Genomic DNA, 15,443 nt, shown 5'->3' on the forward strand with positions numbered 1-15,443 from the left:
CATAAAATTATAAAGCTATGAATGTCACTGAGTCCCTATCTGGGAGAATACTAGGGAGAGTATACTGGGGAGAATGTAGTCAAGTGACCTATCCACGAGCATCTCACGGAGCCTGCCAGGCGGGGTCCAGGACACTGTCTCTGGCCCTGTCCTCTTCCTCCTGTTCTCCTCCTTTCCAATCCACACCACATTGACCATGGCCATTCCCAATCCCACAAGTGACCACAGGCAGATTCAGAAGGTGCCTTTGTGCAAAGACCCAAAGCAGGTTACAGTGCTGAATTTATGCAAACACTGAAGAGGAACTGAGAGGACAAGAAGGATCCATGGTTGCCAGGGTTCATTTGTCCCAGTCTGCGGTTCTCACACATTTCTCTCCTACCCTTTTCTGCTCACTTGGGTAACTCGCTACCAGTGCCCATGTGTGTAACTCAAACATGGCAATCAGAGTCAAATTCTTGGAAGATCCTTAAAAGGAACAAAATCTACATCCACTTAAATACTTAAAACATAGTATTGTTTATCAGTATCATCTTGGTAATACTTAAAACTGAAAGATACGTCTTATTCATAGAGAATTTACCAAGTAAAATGATGTGCTGATATCACCTTGCCTTTAAGAGTGCCATTCATGAAGCACTCAAGAAAGCCATGACCAAAACCAAATTAAAAGTAGGATAGGACCAACTAAGGACATCCAAAACTCAGAACTATGTCCCAGCTTGAAACATTATAAATGTATTGACCCAAGGTTAATTCCCCACCAAACACAGATCACTGCTCAATGTCCAATCAACATGAAATGGGGACAAACAACAAGCACTCTATAGACTGTACTTTCCTTCTTAGGTACCAGGATTTCTTTATTCTACTTTGGATCACAAGGCAAACACAAGCATTTTTAACCCTTTAAATATGTGCTTCTTTGACAAGGGAAAAGACTTCTTTTTATGTCTGCTTATAAACAGCACAGGACATGAGCATGTCTGTCTTTATGGAAGACAGGGTAAAGTAAGTGAAATTCGGTGTGTAAGGGGTTGTTTCCTTCATAAAAAGGTTCATTTATTTCCTGTACTTTTCTCAGCTACAATATGGGAAGCTGAGTTAAATTCTCTTCAAAATGTGTCCATGTTTGAGGTGACAGTAATCTGCTGTGATGTTCATGAACGTTGTGCGTGTTCTTTCTTCCTTTATCTTTTACTGTTTAATAGTCACAGTGAAATGTTAACATTACGATATAGAAGGTAAGAGTGTGAGTTCTGAGTCTAGAAACATGACTGCACAAATTTGGGGAAGACTTATAACTTCAAACCTCAGTTTCTGAATCTTTAGAAGGGTCACTTGTCTTACAGGGTTGTTTTAAGTCCCAGAATCACATCAAACAAGAAAATAAACCCAAGGCACTGGGAGCAATAACTAACACAGGAAAAAACACTCAAAGAGGCCTTATCTATAAAAGACAGTAACCTATCTTTTATTATTTCTTGTTAGAGAGTTGGTATTAAAGATGAAGGATGCAGTATCAGAGAAAACTAGATAACCCCCAACTCCTTGAGATCAGTAAACAGTCTTTCTGAGAAAATGTGTAATTGGAAAGCCAAAGGAAAAAGGAAAAAAAAAAACTAATACTATTTTAAAACCTAGAAAAAGCTGCTATTTTATAAAAGTCTCTCAGGAGAGGAGTTCCCAGGACTGAATGGAATACTTCAATAAACAGTGTGTTCACAAAAGGTGAGCAATTCAGGGGCACCTTGGCAAAGCCTTGGGACTGCTCCAGACAGGGTTTTTATTTTTTGTCTATCTCACAAAGAGAGTTATGTTATAATCCTTGCTGGTGGGCCTGTTAATATGTCTTTTTAAGCTGTTAATTCCCTTAAATTTGCTAATTTTAATTAGTAAATTCAAATTATGCAAAAACAAAAAAACAAATGAAACATACATTCATTCAGTGTTGTAGGGCACAGCTAAACCCTATCCCTAAGTCTGGGGTTAGACTAGACTAGCCTATATGAAGAAATCATTAATTTTTAAATCATCAATTTAAAAAATTAATTTGCAAGGATCTTTCTTTCCATAGTTTTGTGAATATTTATCACACTCTTAAATTTAATTCTCTGGAGCATGGTTCAGTTCTGGTCATGAGTGAGTTCTGTCTCTGCAGAAGAAAACACTGAAAGGACTATTGACCTGACCCAAGAAGAATCCAGAGAAGAAGAGGCTGTGATCAGAAATGCAGCAGTCTTCACTTGCCTATGGCTTTCTTTTTTGTGGTTTTAGCTAGCAGACATCAATACCACATCACAATGCCACATCCTCCACCGCCCCTCACTGCACGTCACCAAGGCACTGTATCCTCTCATGTCGTGAAATCACAAGAAGAACAGCAAGTACCAAACAATAAGATATGAGAGAGAGAGAGAGAGAGAGAGAGAGAGAGAGACAGAGAGAGACAGAGAGAGACAGAGAGAGACAGAGAGAGACAGAGAGACAGAGACAGAGAGAGAGATAGACAGAGAGAGAACATTCACATGGCTTTTGTTATTATATATTGTTATATTGTTCTATGCTATTAGTTATTGTTAGTCTCTCATTGTGTCTAATTTATTAATAAATCTCTTTTCTATAGGTATGTATGTATAGGGAAAAGCATAGCATATCATTATGGTTTGGATCTCAAAAGTTCTACAGAATTCTCATGTGTTCAGAGAAGGAGTTTTTGAAAACTGTGTCATAGAGGTGCTGTATTCATCAGTTATTAACCCACTGATGAGCTCAAGACTGGTGTGCTATTAGGAAAGTGGCCAGTCTGCAGGGCTATGCCTATGTCTCCCCCACTCTCTTCTCTTCTGTCCCACCTCTCCTTTCTTCCTCCTACTCTTCCTCTTCTTTCTCTCCCTATTCCTCTGGTCTTTCCTCTCTCTCTCTCTCTCTCTCTCTCTCTCTCTCTCTCTCTCTCTCTCTCTTTCTCTCTCTCTCTCTCTCTCTCTGACTCTTCCTACTCTTGCTGCTTCTCCCCATCATGAAGTGAACAGCTTTCTTTTACCACATCTCTCTTCCAAGATGCTTGCACTACATTCAACCATGGTGGTGTGAAACCTCTGAAACTCTGAGCCTAAATAAACCTCTCTTCTTTTATGTTTCAGGTGTCAGGTAATTTTTCCAGCAATGGCACTAACCGTAGTTACAGACATCCAATGGTGGTCTTGGAACATATCCTCTGAAGATAAGGAGAGAGGACTATGGTAATTTCTTGGTACTCGACATGGAAAGAATACTCACAAAGAGATGTAATTACTCTGCAACTGGCACTCATGATGGTGATGATGATAACAATGATAAGAATACGACTGTTTATTATATATTTATATGTATATATCAGCAATGTTCTAACTGGATTATTCATAACATCTCATAATCCTCACAAAACTTTTGTGTATCTGAGACTCACTCCTTCCCTTTCCTTTGCTCTGTTCTGTATCACAGAGGGGTGATGCAAGTTATCTTGACAGTTATCTTTTTGTGGTTTCACTCTAAGATTAGAAGGTGCTAAGATGGGAAAGCCAAGGTATCCCCCTGTTCACTGTAACTTGATCAGTCTTCAGCAACATGGGAGTCTCCTGCAGTTCCACCACAACACTGGGTGACCTCTGGGTGACCACGGCCTCTGGACTGCCATACCACTCCAACAGACCGTCCCTTTCAAACTAGAGCTAATGGATGCTTCTTACTACTGCCAATGTTTGAGTTGTTCAGTGATCTCATTTGGCTTCTTAGTTCTTCCATCACCTGAATAATCAGACTGCCTCTCATTCAAATATATGAAATGATTTGTTTTCTTTTTTAAACTGTTATTATTCTTACATTACAGAATAGCATATTGAAATGCAGCTTATCCAAGATTCTAAAGTGGCAAATTTGGGTCCAATAATTGAGACATGACAGAGGTGATAGCTCTTAGACACTGCACTATATTCATTCTCTCTCTCTCTCTCTCCATCCCTCTCTCTGTGCATGCATGTGTCTCTGTGTATGTGTGTCTCCCTGAGTATGGAATCCAGGGCTTTATACTATACTACATCCTGGCCCTGTTTTATGGTTCTCTCTCTCTCTCTCTCTCTCTCTCTCTCTCTCTCTCTCTCTTTCTCTCTCTCTCTCTCTCTCTGTCTCTGTGTCTCTCTCTCTGTCTATCTCTGTCTCTGTCTCTCTGTCTCTGTCTCTCTCTCTGTCTGTCTCTGTCTCTGTCTCTCTCTCTGTCTGTCTCTGTCTCTGTCTCTCTGTCTCTCTCTCTCTCTGTCTGTCTCTGTGTCTCTGTCTCTCTCTCTCTCTCTCTCTCTCTCTCTCTCTCTCTTTCTCTTTGGCTCTTCCTGCTGTCTCTGCTTCTACCCATCATGAAGTGAGCAGACTTTATAAGTGAACCTCTTACAAAGTCTCTAAATTGCCAAGACTGGGCTCAAACTTAGAATTCTCCTATCTCAGCCACCTAAGGTGCTGTGATTACACTTGTGTGCCACTATACCGAGCAATATTGTCTCTTAATTAGATAATATAAAAATATAAGGCTAAAAGAAAATAAAAACACTTCCATTTACCCTCTATTTTATGATTCTCCAATCTTCCCCCAAAAGACATGCTAAAGGGATTTATTTGGACTATAAGATTTACTACGGTATCTACGTTTAAGTCAATAGCAGTAGAGCTTTCAGATCATTAGTTTTGGTGTTGGGTTTTTTCTGGCCACCTTAAATGTACTGTTACAAAATGAATATATCATAAATTGCTTTAGTACCAACCTCTTAGAAAGCAGAAGGTTATGGGCTGGGGATTTAGCTCAGCGGCATAAGCACCTGCCTTGCAAGCAGGCAGTTGTGAGTTCGATCCCTGGTACCGATAAAAACGAAAAAGACAAAAAAAAAAAAATTAAGAAAGCAGAAGGTTATATAAATTGCATAATCAGTCAAGAAATTTGTTGTACTACACTGAAGAACTCAAATTCCTCTGATTCTCCAGCATCACTTTTACAACAAATTTCCCTTGCACTCTGTCCTATAAACTGCCCACGGGATTAATGAAACCTTTATGTAAATTTTGCTACCACTTTCTCCAATTACGTAGCTTTCAACAAAAGCAATGTAAGATAAAAGTACATGAAGAATAGCATAAACATATGTGTAAATGTACACAATTTTAATTGATCTTTATTTCTAGCCAAATATTTTCCATAAAAGCCGTTATTTTTGTAAGTCAGAAAAAAATTATGTATGTATTTATATAATGTTCTGTAAAGGAGACTGATATAATTCCTACCAAATACTGACATAATTCATTCATTGTATAAATTTTCTAAAATTTAAAACAAATTCTATTTACTGTTTAATTATTAATACAAATGTATTGTAAAAATACGTTGAAAACAGAGTGGAAACAATAACATAACAATAACAATTAAAAGCCCAGGGGCTGGAGATTTAGCTCAGCGCCATAAGCGCCTGCCTTGCAAGCAGGCAGTCGTGGGTTTGATCCCCGGTACCGATAAAAAGGAAAAAGACGGAAAAAAAAAAAAAAAAAAAAAAACAATTAAAAACCTAGAAAATCTATTAACTAGTGATTTCTTACTGTTTACTTTTTTTGAAATTCTGTATTACTTGTACCCTTTTCCTGTTTTGCTTTGTTTTATTTTTCTTTAAATAAAATTTTTTTAAAAGGTAACTGGAAAAAAAAAACCTAGAGACATTCTCTATTCATATTTGCTGTTTCCTCACAATCAATTATTTTGTCTTTTTTTTTTTTACTTAGTTGAGAACTATCTTTAGTTCTGGGCCCTACTTTTTTCAAAAGTTAATCTTTTATTAACATTTTCTTTATCATTTAATAACTTTAATTATTTAATTTAAGTAGTTGTACAAAACTACAGAAAATGAATCCCACATAAATTATCTTATAGTTATTTTTAAATATTGGGTGATAGCTTTTTACTGTAAGCCCTATTTCTGTGATTGTCTTTCTACAAAGAGGACAAAATTTCAAATTTTTCCTTAGGCTAGATTTCTAAGACAGAATAAACTTCCAAAAACACACTTACATGGCCAAAGAGTAAACATTTCCTTAAGTGCTTGTGATGAATTACCAAATTGTTTTCCAAAATAATCCAAATACTCATATAAATGACAAAATCACTGACATACTTTTGAAATATTTTCATAGCCTCTTAATTTCCTTTAAAAAATAAAGCTTATTTTCACTGGTTAAAATACCAAACTCAATGACTATTGTTTTCTTCTACTTTCCATTTTCTTCCAGTTTGTAAAATCTTACAAGGACAATGATAAATGTATATGCAACATGTGTGCACTGTAACAGAATTTGAATTTGCCAAGATGAATTTTCCTATCTTCATAATAGTCTTTTCCTGTTTTCATAACAGTCTTAATGAGTCTTTTCTCTTTCATTTATTATTTCAACTGTCTTTTCTATGTAATAATCAACTAGAATGTCTTCCTCAGTGTGAAGTGACTGTTTCAGGACAGAATACGTGAGAAGACGTGGTTCCTACTGGTGACATTATAACACAAGTTGAAGAAAGTAATCTGTTGACATTCAGAAAGTAATAGGAAGAACATAAAGCTCTCATTTTCTATCTATATTCACCTTGCAGAATTTTAGACAAAGTATTCGCATGCTATTCTCTAATGTCACAAATTACTATTATTTACTGCCTCTTATAAAAATGACAAAAATTATTCGATCCATTTCTACTGGTTTTGCAAAATCCACAGCAAATTGCCACCCTAATATTCATAGCTATGTGTATTCCACTGTGCGCTAGGCAAGGTAAATATTAAACCATACTTCCTGGGCAGGAATCAGGGTATGTACCACCTGGGCCCAGCTCTGTCACTAATTATTGGATCAGAGCTATTCTCAGTATCTCAGGACGTCAGTTTTGTATCTGTTAAGTAGGGTCTGTTTAATCTGTTAAGTAGGCCTAAAGTAACAAACACACTTCTGTGTTCTTATATTACATGATTTTAATTTGAGTCCTTAATAAAGGATTGCCTTTTAAACATGAAATAAGCAATACTTTCTATTTTTCTATGTTCCATTTTCCCTTACCAATAAATCTTTAATAATGGTATTCTGCCAACTTCGGGAATGACAACACAGGAATTAATCATGGAAATCATTAGTTGATTTCACAAACATGAACCTCTGAACATCATTCTTGGTACTTAGCTTGAAACAATGAACTTTAAGAGAAAGGTCCTTTGTCATACCAAGTTGAAGCTTTGAATTGTAAACAAGTGACCAAATAGACAAAACGACTTGAAGAATACATTAGAATAGAGTGGACTGGATAAGAGCACAGCACTTTCAGGATAGTGGTCAAGAAAGACCATTCTGAGGATGACATCTGAGCAGTAAAATGAATGATACACAAGAACTAGCACCTCTAGGGCATACTAAAAAGAAAATAGTCAGTACAGAGACCTGGAACAGGAATGAGCCTGGTAACCCCAGAAAGAGACAGAAGGCCAGAGTGTGGTCAGAGGTCAATGAACAAGGAAAGTGTGCTTAAGACAAAAGTGTAATAGAAGCCAAATTATATGAATGATTTTATAAAATAAAGAGTTTTAATTTTAATCTAAAAGGTTAAAAGCCCATGAAGGGTTTTGTGCTAAGAGATTTGATTTCTATCTAAAAGATCACCCTAGCTGTTGTATAGAGAATAGATCTTATATTTTCTTTCTAGGCACATTGGTAAAGAACATCTATTTTGATTATAAATATTGAAAACACTGGTTTTGGTAAAAGACAGATTCTCAGTCAGATTCCTGCCCACCTACATAACTGAGCAATATGCCTATTTTCCCTGCCAAGAGCATGGTAAACATTCAAGTTACCAGTTTGTAAGACCTCAGAAGTCTTGGCATTATCTCTTGGACACCAGATCAATACTAAAAGCATAGTCGTGGGGCAAGTTAGCTCAATATGACTGCCTATCCACTAACAAATGGTCTTCAGTTAACAAACAAGAACCTAGGTCAAAAAACTTTGAATGATTCCTATGATTCCATCCTTCTTATTGTTTTTTCTCCCAAATTCTCACCTGATGCCTCAAGAACAGAAAAAAAAAAGAAAAGGCCAGATGTAACATTCAGACATGGATGTGATCCCTGCAAAGTAATGTTAGGCAAAATATGTCCTTTAAACTATTAAATTTACCTTTGGGAATTCAAATTTCTTTTAAATCTTAAAAACTTTTGAACTATAAAAATGGTCTACATAAAAGTATTTCATACAGCATTAAACAGTTTTAGTAGAAAAATGTTTGAACCAACCTAAGTGAACTATGACTAATAGAGTAGTTATACACACATTATAGATAAAAATTCTTAAGAAATAATGTTAAGTCTGATATCTGAAAATTCAATTTCCAGTATGGTGATCTTGATGATTTCTAGGCTGTTTGTTCAGTTTTCTTTTCAGCTTGTCTGTGTCCCAAATTTCCATGAGAAATTTATTATTTTATAACTGAGTATACACTTTAAGGTAAAACATTTATGACTAGTGCTGTAGTCTGGATTTTTAATGTACCCTGAAAGTCAGTTATGGACTGAGAACTGGTGGTCAACTTAACACCAGCTGGATTACATCAGCATGGCACTGAGCGAAGATGCACCACCTGAGGAAAGTTGCCAGGATAAAGAGGTGGAGAAGAAGGGAGGTGTTGAGGGTTGAGGCGTTAAGGAGGTATTGTGGGTTCTCCTACGAGTTGCTGTCTGAGCTGTTCATTCTCCTGGAGAACCTTTGGTCCTCACATGGAGCATTGCTTCCTGGCTCGGAGGAGAAGACACGTGCTGCTTGGTCTCCAGGATGAACTCGTCATGCTGCTTCCTGGCACGTACCTGACTATGCTTGTCGTGGGAGGAGCTCGGGGCCTCTGTGTCACTGAGGACAGCTGTGGTGCCTTTCAGGACAGCCCTTGTCTTTGTTGTGAGTGTGACTTTTCGGCTCCAGCATAGAACACTCATCCCACTAGCGCAGCTCCTTCATCCTGCTGGCATAGACTTTCTGGCTTCCACTGCTGACCCTTGGGTCTTCCCTGCACAGATCCATAAAAGAGATTGGCATGAGTCCTTCCTGTAGGCTCTGGGCCTCCAGTTGGACTTGTGGGAGGCATTGTCCTGAGCTCTGGTTTTTTATCTGGACTCATGTGGGACATGTGCTATGGGATTTGGGCCCTTGACTGAATAATCTATGTCTTTGGTGTTGTGGATAGATTTCCTGCATTTTTCTGTGTTAACTCCCGGTGACCATTATAAAAATATTATAAACTCCATGCCTTGATCATAATTGTTCTCTGTGTACAACCCCTGACTACAACAGCCAATGTTAAGTCTTGATCCTCAGGGTTGTACTAGTGAAAGAGAGCAGAACCTTCAGAAGGTGCGGGTAGCAGAGATCTTTAGGTCATTGGAGGTATGCCTTTGAAGGGGAATCTGAGGCCTGAGTCACTTGTCTTTTTGCTGCAGGGCCCTGAGGTGAGCATTTTTGCCCCACCATATTCTGCCACAGTGTGTCGCCTTGCTCCAGCTCAAATCCAGGAGGCAACCAATCATGAACTGAAACCAAAACTGTGAGTTAAAATAAACCTTTACTCTCTGTAGTTGATTATCTTGGGTATTTTGTCATGGTAACAGAAACCTAATGCAAATTTTAAAAGTACATCTTCCGTGTCCTAACATTACATAGGAAAGAATTCCATATCTAACTCTTCCCTAAAACAAAATCTATAATTCCATTTTGCTGATATTTAAATAAAAGACCCTTAAAGAATTTGTTAATACTTTTGATGTTAATATAAGTCATGTTAAGGACCATATAGATATTTGTCATGATTTATGTCTGTGTCCCCCAGGCCTCATGAGTTTGAATTGTGCATTTGTTATTCATTCATTGTATAGTGCTTGGATTGATGGTGTCAGTGCTCCATCCACATAGGGGTGGAGCCAGGATGTGATGTAATGGCAGGAAAGAAGTGTCTCTTTTCTTTGCTGGTTTGAGTTTGCTGTTTGCAGCTGCCATGAAAGGCAGCCCAGCCATGCCTGCCTGCCTAGGAGCCAACTGAGTGTAGACTGAAACCTTCAAAAACTGTAAGAAATAAATCTTTCCTTTCCCAACTTGGGCATCAGGTATTTTTCTAGTGGTTGATTGATTGTGTCAACTTGAGACAGTTAGAAGCTAACTAAATGGGCTTAGCAATTCTACACCCAAGGATGTACAAAAAGACCCACCCTAGGGTGGGTTATCACCTCAAGGTATAAAAGGGGAGGAGGAAGGACAAATCCAGTCTTCACCTTTGGTTTGGACCTTACCTCCTGACTTCCAGTATAGACTCTTCAGCTTTCCAGGGTAGACTCTTCAGCCTTCATCACAGAACCTTCGGCCTTCTGTCGCACATCCATCAGCCTGCTGGTGTGGACTTGCACAAGACACTAGGGTAAACTCCAGATCTTGGATTGAATTCTTCAGCCTCCAGTGCATAGACACCCTCTGCACGCTTCCTCATGGGACTCTGTGACTGACTATTGTAAGCCAATATTATTGTTCTGTATATCCCGGGTTATATCTGTTCTCTCTGTAAAACCCTGACCAACACAGATTTTGGTACTGAGAGTGGGGTCATTTGCTGTGACTATACCTGACCATGTTTTTTGAGAGGCTTTGGAAATGGCTTGTGGGTGGAGTTTGGAAAGGTTTAGACATGTTGCCTGGATGCATAGAGCTGGAGCAGCGTAGGCTGTTCTGTAGAGGAGATTCTGGTCAGAGCTCCAGAGACCAGAAGGCTGATAGAAAGCCAGATAGTAAAGACCAGGCTTGGGACGTTTCTGCTGGGAAGGAGGACTAGATTGGTCATTGGACACCACATGATGTGTGTTATGGCTTGGCGGAAAGTTTGTCTACATTTTTCTCCTGCCCAGAGACTTTGCCTGAGACTGAGACAAAGGGCAATGGACTGATTAACCTTGAAAAAGAAATTAAAAAGCAGTCAAACATTGAGGCTGTGGCATGGCTATTGTTGGGGACTTTCAGCCAGCTTTATGTTTCAAATCAGGAGCAAAGAGCCCAGCAGGATAATATACAATGCTGTGAGTTTGGTCCGAAGGAAAATTCCAGGAAGGCTATGGATTGTAAAGACAGAGTTGAGATTTTGATTCCTGAGGAGAAACAGAGAGATAAGAAAGATGGCCCCGGGCCATCCCAGGAAGCAGTTCCCCACCCTGTGTAGCCTCACAGCAAAGATGAAAAAATTTGCTCAGAGGGAAAAGCTGCAGAGTGCCATGCTCCAGAATGGCAACAGAGGCCAAGTGAGGTTCCAGAATGGCGGCAACATAGAGAAGCTTTTTCTCACAGTCAGGTAAACAGAGCCCTGAGATCCAGGCAACTGACCCCTACAGCCAAGAGAGAAAAAAGCCTGGCTACTGCTCCAGCTAGTAGCAAACCTTGGTGGCATCCACAAGGTGCTGATTTTAGGTGCAAGAAAAATGCACAAATTCTGATGGTAAGACGGCTTCCACCTCGATTGCGAAGGGCCTGGCTGGCCAAGCAGTGTGCCCCTGAGAGGGCAATTTGTGAAGATGTAAGTGTGAAGCTGAAGGTGCAGTGGAGACCCAAGAAGTTTGGAAAAGCCAGGAATGTGGATGATCCAAGGGAAGCTGCAAAAAGCGAGCAGAGAAGATTTAAGAGAAAAACTGCAGGAGTTGAAATCGCCAGAGGTGCCCTGAAGGTGAAATCACCCAAACCTTTTGGAGCTTGCAACCAGATTGTTTCAGATGCTGAGCATGAAACTCTAGGACTTAATGTTTGTCCTGCTGGATGTTGGATTTGCTTTGTTTCCAATACTTTATATTCCCCTGTTTGTAACTTTTGGAATGGTAATGTTTATCTTGTGTCTTTGCATTTCAGTAATGTTTAACCTTGTTTCATTTGTACAGGGGCTTACAGTTAAGAGTTTGCCATAGATCTTGGAGGAGACTTGGGACTTGGACTTTTCAGCAATGCTGAAGCTGTTAGGACTTTGGCAGCTCTTGGAGGTGGACTAAATGTCTTTTATATAAAGGATGTATATGAGTCCTGGGGCCAGGGGTGGAACGTCATGATTTATGTCTGTGTCCCCCAGGCCTCATGAGTTTGAATTGTGCATTTGTTATTCGTTCATTGTATAGTGCTTGGATTGATGGTGTTAGTGCTACACCCACTTAGGGGTGGAGCCAGGATGTGATGTAATGGCAGGAAGAAGCTGTGTCTTTCTCTTTGCTGGTTCAAGCTTGCTGTTTGCAGCTGCCATGAAAGGCCTCCCAGCCATGCCCGCCTGTCTTAGAGCCAACTGACTGTGGACTAAAATCTCCAAAAACTGTAAGAAATAAACCTTTCCTTTCCCAACTTGGGAATCAGGTATTTTGTCTCAGTGACGAGTAAAAAGTAACTAAGACAATATTAAACAGTATCTTCAAGGAAATCCTTCCCCAAATATCTTTAACAAAACAACACTGCAGAGTAAATTTGGAATCAAAAACAAGCTAAGGTATACAATGCAGCACAGTGTAACAGAAAAAGATGAATTTATTAAGATGTAGCAATGATAAATATTAAGAGTAATACCTAGTAAAAAGCACATCACTGTTTTTCTCATTAATATCCTGATGCAAGGACTGAATGTTTCTAATTTTATACTAGAAAAATTAACTCTAATCTGAGAAAACTCTTTATGAATATTTCAGATAAAAGAAATATACCAAAAATAAATAAAAACAAACAGAAATGAAATAGATATATTCCTGTTGTTAATTAAAATACTGAGGCATTCCTAGTTATGATGAATAAAACCAAATCTTACAATTATAGACTTCTTCATCTAAGGAAAATCAAGTAGAAACTGTACATGTTTCTCAAAGTAGTGAATTCTTTTCTTTTCCTATTTTCAGCATTCAGCAATAAAGCAGATTTAAAGATCAAGATCATGCTATTTAAATTGTTGACATTTACTGTGTAAGGTAGAGCCAAAAGACTTCATTTCAAGTCAAACTCCATGAATATGATGCCAAGCCAATTGCTTACTTGAGCTGAAGAAGGTAAGAGGGCTCTTTGTGAAATTTATAAATAAGATCATGAAATAAAAGCTTCAAGTGATGAAACAATATTTCTTCAAATCATCAGCCCAACACTAGTGATGGACACTGACATTTTGTTGCAAATTGAAGGTACATAAATTCTAACACTTTTTGAGTGTTCTTTTTTAACTTTTGTGCATTAAAGTTATGTCCAACTGAAATTTTAAGGGCTGTAAAAATACACGTCCATGTATTGAGGGGAGATTGATTGGAGAAATAGTCACATATCTCTCTTTTTAAAAATGTAATATCCCCTTCATGAATTCAGATAGTTGAACAGATTGTCAAGCAGTTGGAATATAGGCCTAGGTTGTGAACCATTTGAATAAGCCTCCTGAGTACAGTAGGTTATACAGTCATTCCTGGAGATTGTAGGAAAGAATTTCAAATAGCACCATCTGTTAGAACCACCACCCTGAAAATGTTATCCCAGCCAATTATCACTTCAGAACACCACAGGAGTCACTCCACCTGTGTTGGAACAACTTGGCTACAATCTACAGTCAAATCCTGGCTCTAGCTCTGTAAACCACGGCTTCCACAGGAGCCCATTCAGGTGGAGTCTTGAAATACCAGTGGTGGGTAAAAGTTATGTGTCTGATGGGCACAATTATGCGTCTGCCTACAGATGGCCCCTGGCAACCTCAGACTGAATAAACTTTCCTTTTTTGTCATGCTTTTTTCTTTTTCCAGGATCCCAGTTTTAACCTAACTCCTTTCTTATCGCGCTAAGAACCTTCCGCATGTTTCTCTCAGCCAGAAAGCAGCTGAGGCTGACCAGCAGCGTCATTCCCTTTTTAGCCAGCCAAGGCAAGAATCAGAAGTATAGATGCTCACAGGGGACACAGGTTACATTAATGAGTGAAAAGACAGCCAGGCGTAAGTATCAGAAATGCTTAAGTTGGGAGCCAGAAAATGCAAGCTTCATCTAAAGGGTCAGCCACTGTTCCATCCCATGAGGCTGTCAACACACAGAAAGATAAGACTAGTGTGGCCAAAATAGTCAAATTATTGTAATACATATGAAATAAATTAGCTTTTAAATATTGGCTCAATTTTTTTCATCATAATCTAGGCTTTCAATGGTAGTCAAAAGGCCTTTATTCAGGTTTGAATGGCACTAAAATTATCTTAATATACTTACATAAAACAGGGATCTCAAAAAGATTCCTGCTTTGTTTCCTCTTCTTAAAGTGATTCAGGAGTTTCAGCAGGTGCATGCATGTGTCTGAGGCATTAGTCAGACAAGGACCGCAGGCTGTGTGCCAATCAGTCCAGCGTACACCTGCTACTGTTTCAACCTATTAAACTCTGCAACAGGCAGATAAAAGGGTTGCAGCTGTCACTGCCAACCTTACACAGCTGAGTGTATGCTTAGTCAATGCTGGCACTGCTTTTGGGAAACTATCCCAATTTCCCACATCATCCAGAAGTAAATGTAAGAAATTCCATTTATAGTGGTAGAGAAAGGGACCCCTGCTCAGGGCCAAAGGCCATACTCACTGATAACATAAATTTATTTCCTATCTAGCTCAGCCTTTTTGGTAGAGATTACAAGTAGCCTACTATCTGTCTGTGCTCTGCTCTCTCTTAGTAACAGGACCCCATATTTTATCTAGACATACTACTGTTTGGCAAAACAGATTAAATTTCCCTACCTTGCAGCTAATGATTCTCTGTAACTTAATTCAGGCCAGTGAGATGTATGAAGAAAGACTGTCTGAACTCCTTAGCAAAGAAAGTCCTGTCCTCCTTCTGGCTGGAAAGCTGACATGACATTGGGAATTTCAGCAGCATTTTTTAGGAAGGGATCTTATATATTCCCAAAGTTGGCTTTGAATTCCTGGACTCAAGTGATCCTCTCACCTCCCTACGAGCTAAGATTACACATGTGCTACTACTAGGTCCAACCAGTAGTTATCCTGGATCATGAATTGATCTTGGCAATGGAAACCATGTGTTTAAAAAATAGATAACCCTGAAAGAAATTGGGTCCCCAATGACTTTGCAGAATTGGGATACTACTTGCAGACTTCTTTTAATTAATGGAATAGAATAAGTCTTTGTGTATTTAAGCTACTGTTTGGAAAGGAATCTACATTATACATAGCTGAGTATAAAGACGACCAAGTATAGTTCCTCATCTTTCCTGGCCCATCTTTCCTATACCTAATCCTGTTTCCTTTTAAACTCCTGTTATGAACTAAATTCACGTATGCTCAAAATTTTTCCATCACTCTTCCACCTTAATCAATACATATCATTTTATTTGAT

At 38.8% G+C, this 15,443-nt stretch overlaps 1 protein-coding gene across 10 annotated transcripts in view; it reads right to left on the reverse strand.

Moving 5' to 3' along the window:
* Pde4d (3',5'-cyclic-AMP phosphodiesterase 4D) overlaps nucleotides 1-15,443 on the reverse strand; it is a 1,361,839-nt gene that overhangs the window by 1,177,951 nt on the left and 168,445 nt on the right. For 2 of the 10 annotated variants that reach the window (XM_063258682.1, XM_063258680.1), the window contains exons 1-3: nucleotides 10,374-10,563; nucleotides 8,904-9,100; nucleotides 4,791-4,878 (exon numbers count right to left, since the gene is read on the reverse strand). The exons of 5 other annotated variants lie outside the window; for them this stretch is intronic. The gene's annotated coding sequence lies outside the window, so the exon portion shown is untranslated. Of the gene's footprint in view, nucleotides 1-4,790; nucleotides 4,879-8,903; nucleotides 9,101-10,373; nucleotides 10,564-15,443 lie in introns of those variants that run through there. 3 more of the 10 variants (XM_063258684.1, XM_063258683.1, XM_063258689.1) reach the window with 2 other exon arrangements.

The sequence above is a fragment of the Cavia porcellus genome, unplaced genomic scaffold (assembly GCF_034190915.1).
Source record: "Cavia porcellus strain 051 isolate PalLab524CR breed Dunkin Hartley unplaced genomic scaffold, mCavPor4.1 scaffold_11, whole genome shotgun sequence".
In the NCBI taxonomy this organism is placed as follows: Eukaryota; Metazoa; Chordata; class Mammalia; order Rodentia; family Caviidae; genus Cavia; species Cavia porcellus.